Genomic DNA, 7,052 nt, shown 5'->3' on the forward strand with positions numbered 1-7,052 from the left:
TCAGGGTTGCTGCCAGACAACAGCTCCGTATGTCTCCTTTTTTGGTGTTTTCATGCAAATTCTTCTGCTAGTTGGAGTTTAGTCCATTTCTATATCCTTCCCTTCAAGGCTCAGGGGTCCAAGATTATCTTCTGTATCTGTGTTAATTGGTTCCCCTTTGGTGAAGAGGGTCTGTGCAGTCCTTCTGCCTATTCCGTCATCTTTAATAAATCTCTTAAAACTTAAAAAAAAAAGAAAAATAAACATAAAAATAAAAAGGCATAAATGGATAAAAATTTTAAAAATTGTGAAAGAATAACATGAGAAAAGATAATATATATTAAAAACAAAATATGGAAAGTACAAGAGAATGAGTCAAAATGAAAAAAAAATTTGAGAAAAAGAATTAAGAAAATAAGAAACAAGAATAAAATGAGAAAAAGATAAAAGTTAAAATAAAAAAATTAAAATGTGAAAAAGGTAAGTTAATAAGTGAGACATAGGGAAAAGGAAAAAGAAAAGAATAATACGTAAAAAGTAAAAAACTAATAAGGATAAATTGAAAAATAAAAGAACTCACTACCATCAAATTGGACCTGACTCATAGCAACCCCTCCTTGGGTTTCTGAGGCTGTATCATTACAGAAGTAGATTGCCCAACCTTCCTTCCGAGGAGTGGCTGGTGAGTTTGAACTGCCAGCCTTCTGATTAGCAGTCAAGTGCCTTAGACACTATGCCACCAGAGCTCCAAAAATATAAAAGAAAGGAAATGTAAAAAAATATATAAGTAAAAAAGGAATAAAGAAGGGGAAGAGGGGGAGAAAACATAAGAGAGAGAAAAGATAACTAAGAAAATAGCCAACTCAAAATTAAAAAAAAAAAAAAACCCAGAACTTAAAAGCTCATTCTCAGTCTCTCAAGCTTCCTGAGCTAGGAGGACCTCCAAACCTAAGTGGCAAGGGACTTGTATAGCAGCTAGGGATGACAAAACAATGGCTTTTTATGAGATCACGGCAAGAGATGAACCAATCAAGATTGGAGATAATTGACAGAGATTTTCTCATTTTTTAGCGTTAAGAGCCCTTTACACATTAAATAAAAATTACTGAAGACCCCAAAGAACTTTTTACTTATGTATGTTATGGTTGTTGATATTTATTCTATTATAAATTGAAATCTGTAGGATGATGCTTCAGTGGCCTTTGCCTTCCTAGTTTGAAAAGCTATGATAATGTTTGGCTCTTAAAGGGCTCATAATGTGAACACTTAAAATATTCAATTCCTTTTCCTTTAAACTCTGAATGATTGGGCTCAGAATGATCCCACAACTTAAGTGGCATCATGATACTATACAAAAATCTTCAGTTGCTTAAGACAAATGTTTTTGAACATCTATAAACCTGAGTGAAAGATAGCTTTCATCCTATTTTCACTTCTTGACAACTGGTCCAGTTCATTTTGGAATTGATTCCTTACTTCTGGGAGTCAGAGAACTCCCTGTCTGTTTCAGTATCTTTCAATGTAAAGTTTACAGCTATGGGTTAAGAAAGCAAATCTTTTACTCTTTCTTGTTAGAAGCCCTGGTGGCCCAGTGGTTAAACACTTGGCTGCTAACCAGAAATTCTTTCTTGAGGTAACAATCTATTACGGTCCTGTCCCTCCTATTGATCATAGGGGAGTAGGTGCTGGACAAGACAGTAGAACCTCAGGAGAGGGATTTGAGATGCCCCCTTGTTTTGGATTGAATTGTGTCTTCCTTGGGGAGGGACCTAGGGACATGGGGAGAAAGACCAAGGACGTGAGATTGAGTCTCAGGGACACAGGCTTAGTTATAGAAGTTAGAGGAAGGGGCCAGTGGACATAGGAAGGAAGGCCAGAGATATGAGGAATGGAGCCAGGGACCTGGTGTTGGCCCCAGGGACATGGGGAGGGTGTATGGGGTCAAGGGGGAGGAACCAGAGATATGATAAGGGGCCCATGGATATAGGGAAGGGGCCCCAGGAAATGGTGAAGGAACCCAAGGACAAAGAGAATGGTCCCAGGGACATAAGACTGATCTTAAGAAGATGGGGAGAGTACATGGGGACATAGGGATGGGGCCCAGGGACATAGGGAGGAGAGATGCAAATGAGACCCATGGACAAGGTGAGGGGACACAGGGATATGTAGTGGGGGTCCAGGGACATGAAGATAGATAGGGCTAAGAACATGTGGAGGGCTTTCAGGGACAAGGAACCCAGGGATATGGGGAAGAGATCCAGGAAATGGGGAGAGGACCCAGGGGATATGGAGAAGGGACCAGGGACATTGGGAGGGAGCCTAGTTGTTGTGGTGGTTGTTAGGTGCTGTTGAGTCAGCTCTGACTCATAGCAACCCTATGCACAACAGGATGAAACACTGCCCAGTCCTGCGCCAGCCTCACAATCATTGCTATACCTGAGCCCATCACTGCAGTCACCATGTCAGTCCATCTCGTTGAGGGCTTTCCCCTCCTTCATTGACCCTCCACTTTACCAAGCATGAAATCCTTTTCCAGGGAATGGTCTCTTCTGACAACATGACCAAAGTAAATGGGACAAAGTCTGGCCATTCTTGCCTCCAAGGAGCATTCCAGCTGCACTTCATCCAGGACAGATTTGTTAGTTGTTTTGGAAGTCCATGGTACGTTCAATATTCTTTGCCAGCACAACTCAAAAGTACCAACTCTTCTTTGGTCTTCCTTGTTCATTGTCCAGCTCTCACATGCATATGAGGCAATTGAAAATACCATGGCTTAGGTTAGGCACACGTTAGTCTTCAAGGAGACATCTTTGCTCTTCAGCACTTTAAAGAGGTCTCTTGCAGCAAATTTGCCCGGTGCAATACATCATCTGATGTCTTGACTGCTGCTTCCATTGGTGTTGATTGTGGAACCAAGTAATATGAAATATTTAACAACTTCAATGTTTCCTCCATTTATTGTGATGCTGCTTATTGGTCCAGTTATGAGGATTTTTGTTTTCTTTATGTTGAGGTGTAATCCATACTGCAGACTGAAGTCTTTAATCTTCATCAGTAAGTGCTTCAAGTCATCATCACTTCTAGCAAGCAAGGTTGATTCATCTGTGTATTGCAGGTTGTTAATGAGTCTTCCTCCCATCCTGTTGCCACATTGTTCTTCTTATAATCCAGCTTCTCAGATTATTTGTTCAGTAGACAGATTGAATAAATGTGGTGAAAGGATAAAATGCTGACACATTCCCTTCCTGATTTTAAACCATGCAGTATCCCCTTGTTCTGTTTGAATGACAGCCTCCTGGTCTATGCGCAGGTTCTTGATGAACACAATCAAGTGTTCTGGAATTCACATTCTTCTCAATATTATCCATAATTTGTTATGATCCACACAATCAAATGCTTTTGCATAGTCAACAAAACAAGACATGGTAAAGGTACCCAAGAACTTGGGGAGAGGGCCCAGACACATGAGGATGGGTCTGCTTACATGGGCAGAGGTCTCAGTGTCATGAGGGTGGCATTGGGAGGGATCCCAGGGATATGGAGAGGGGAACCAGAGAGATGAGGAGGGGACATAGGGAGGGGCCCCAGAGAGATGAGGGGATACAGGGATATGGGAAGGGGGCTAAGGGAATGGGTAGGGGACATAGGGACATGGAGAGGGACAAGGGGCATGAGGAGGGTTTCTAGGGATGTGGAGCAGGGACCCAGGCATATGGGAAGGGACAAAAAGATAAGTGGATGGAGCCTGGATCCATGGGAGAATGCTCAAGGACATGGAAACCATGTTCAGGGACATGGAGATGAGGCAAAAGATATGAGGAGGAAGCCCAAGGACATAGGAGGGGTATCTAGGGGTATGGGGTGGGTCTAAGAAAATGGAGATGACACATGACTTCATGGAGAAAGGGCCTGGGGACTTAAGACATGAAAAGGTGTCCTAGGGATCTGGGATTGATCCCAGAAAGATAAGGAGGGGGCATGGAGACATGGGGAGTGGCCCCAGGGACATGGGAGCAGGCCCAGGGATGTGGGAAAGGCACCCAGGGACATGAGGAGGGCCCAGGGACATGGAGAGGAAGACAAGTAATAATGAGTAAACGTCTCAGGGACATGAGATTGATCCTAGGTACATAATGAAGCAGCCCAAGGATATGCGGAGAGGACCCCAGTAAATGTGGAGGGGGTATACAGATATGGATAGTGGATCCAGGGACATGGGAGGGGCCTCAGAGATATTTGGAGGGGGCCCAAGTTCATGGTGAGAAATCCTAGGGATGTGGGGATGGGATCTAGGAACATGGGGTGGGGGCCTGGAGACATGTGAAGGGGCCCCAGGTACATGAAAAGGAGCCTCAAGGATGTGAGATAGGGACCCAGGAATATTCATAGGTTGTCTTGGCTCATGTACAGGGATCCCAGGGATATTGGATTATTCTCAGGGACTGGAGAGTGGGCCCCAGGATATGGGGATGGGATCCAGAGACATGGGGAGGGGCCTCAGGGACATGGGAAGGGGGTCCAAGGACATTGGTAGAGGGCATGGGACCATGGGCAGTGGGCTCATACACATGGGGAGGGGACCCAGGGAAATGGGGAGGAGTCCTAGGGTCATTGAGAGATGGCTCAGGCACATATCTAGGAGACCCAGGGACATGGCATTGTTCTCAGCAAAACTGGGAGGAGACCCAGGGTAATGGGGAGGAGGCCCAAGGACATGGGGAGGGGCTGGACATGGGAATGGGTCATGGAGACATGAGGTGGGGACCCTTTGGAAGTAGGTCTGCATCTCCACCATCTCCTTCAGGAACTTTCTTGTTCCCATGGACCTGGCTGCTGCTTCGGTAAGTCAGAGAGCTCATTTTGGGGTCTGCTGAATTTCTCTAGTGTGCAACACAGGGACTTGGAGCAGCTTTGCCTTGGACATATCACTGAACCCTTCTGACCTTCTGCTTCCTCGTCTATAAAAGGGAAGAGTAATTGAGAGCATAACATCATTCTCAAAGGTCCTGAGTGGATTCAATAAAATCAAGGCTGCAATCCTCATGGCAGAGAAGCAGCAAGTGCCAGAATTCATAATCATCATTCACTAATCTCTCTACTCGTTCAACAGATGTTAATGAACCTGTTGCACTCTTTCAAATATTGGAACTAATTGGAATACTTGTTGTTGATAGGTGCTGTCGAGTTGGGTCCAACCCATAACGACCCTGTGTACAACAGAACAAAACACTGCCCAGTCCTGCACCATCCTCACAGTCCTTGCTGTGGTTGAGCCCATCATTGCAGCCACTGTGTCAAAGCATCTTGTTGAGTGTCTTCCCCATGCAAGTGTCTGACCCTCTGTTTTACCAAGCATCACATCCTTCTCTCAGGAATGGTCCCTTCTGACAACATGACCAAAGTTGGTGAGATGAAGTCTGGCAATTCTTGCTTCTAAGGAACATTCTGGCTGCACTACTTCCAGGACAGATTTCTTCGTTCTTCTGGAAGTGCATGATATTTTCAGTATTCTTTGCCAACACCATAATTCAAAGGTGTCAACTCTTCTTTGGTCTTCTTTATTCATTGTCCAGCTTTCACATGCATATGAGGCAATTGTAAATACCATGGCTTGCGTTGGGGGCACCTTAATCTTCAAACTGACATCTTTGCTTCTTAACACTTTAAAGAGGTCTTTTGCAGTAGATTTGCCCAGTGCAAAACAATGTCTGATTTCTTGACTGGTACTACCATGGGTGTTGATTGTGTATCCAAGTAAAATGAAATCCCTGAAAACTTCAATCTTTTCTCCATTTATTATGATGTTGCCTATTGGTCCAGTTGTGAGGATTTTTGTTTTCTTTATGTTGAGATGTAATCCATACTGAAGACTATAGTCTTTGATCTTCATCAGTAAGTGCTTTAAGTCATCTTCACTTTCAGCAAGGCAAGGTTGTGTCATCTGTGTATTGCAGGGTTTTAATGAGTCTTCTTCCTCCCATCTTGATGCCACGTTCTTCATACAGACCAGCTTCTCAGATTATTTCCTCAGCATACAGATTGAATAAGTATGGTGAAAGGACACAACCCTGATGCACACCTTTCCTGATTTTAAATCATGCAGTATCCCCCTTGCTCTGTTTGAACAACAGCCTCTTGGTCTTTGTACAGTTTCCTTGTGAGCACGATCAAGTGTTCTGGAATTCCCATTCTTTGCACTGTTATCCATAATTTGTTATGATCTACATGGTTGTATGCCTTTGCATAGCCAATAAAACACAGGTGAACATCTTTCTGATATTGTTTGGAATACTTAGAAATTGATATATTAATATAAATCAAAATTTAATTCTGGGAAGTGGGAGTGAATTCCCCCTGCTTGCCACCATTATCACCACCAGGAAGCCTCCTGGGCCTTCAAAAACCAAGCTGTGTGCCCCTCACCTGTGCTTGTTTCATCCACCTGCAGGCCCTGAGCCTGGGAAGGTAAGTACCAGGTTTGTCCTGCCCCATCCCTGGGCCTGGCGAGAGAGGGCGCTCAGCTTTTCTGCTGAGAGAAAGAATGAACCCAGATGCAGCAGATCTGGAGTGAGGGGTCACAGTGGTGGGGTGTGAGACCCTGGCTGTGGGCCTGGGTCCCCTAAGGCCGGAGCCCTGGTGTGTTGTTACTGCTGGTTCCATGCTCTTGATCAAGAGGGGGGTTCCATGGAGGACTGGGCTGCCCCAGACCATGCTGGTGGCACTTTTAACCCAAAGGTCCTGAGAAGAGGTGTGTCTGTGTTTTCTGTCCCAGCCTTCTATTGAAGACTCCTTGCTTTCCTAGAGTCATTGGCTGCTAATTCCCATTGTCTCACCTCCTGGTACTTTGGGACATCAAGGCACCCACTGGCTGTGCTCAAGGACAGGATGGAGCTCAATGGACGGGTCCTTGCCAAGGGCTAGGGTCATGGCTGAGGAAAACCCTCTGTCCCACAGAGGTTGCAGTACAGGCAATGTGATTAGAGCCCTCTGTCCTGCTGTCCTCCTTGGACTGTGCTCATCCCCACCTGGTGTGTGCCGTCAATATACCTGGATGACTCCGTGGGGACACCATG

This window comes from Orycteropus afer, unplaced genomic scaffold (assembly GCF_000298275.1).
Source record: "Orycteropus afer afer isolate SDZICR_OR568_19922 unplaced genomic scaffold, OryAfe1.0 scaffold00868, whole genome shotgun sequence".
NCBI lineage: Eukaryota > Metazoa > Chordata > Mammalia > Tubulidentata > Orycteropodidae > Orycteropus > Orycteropus afer.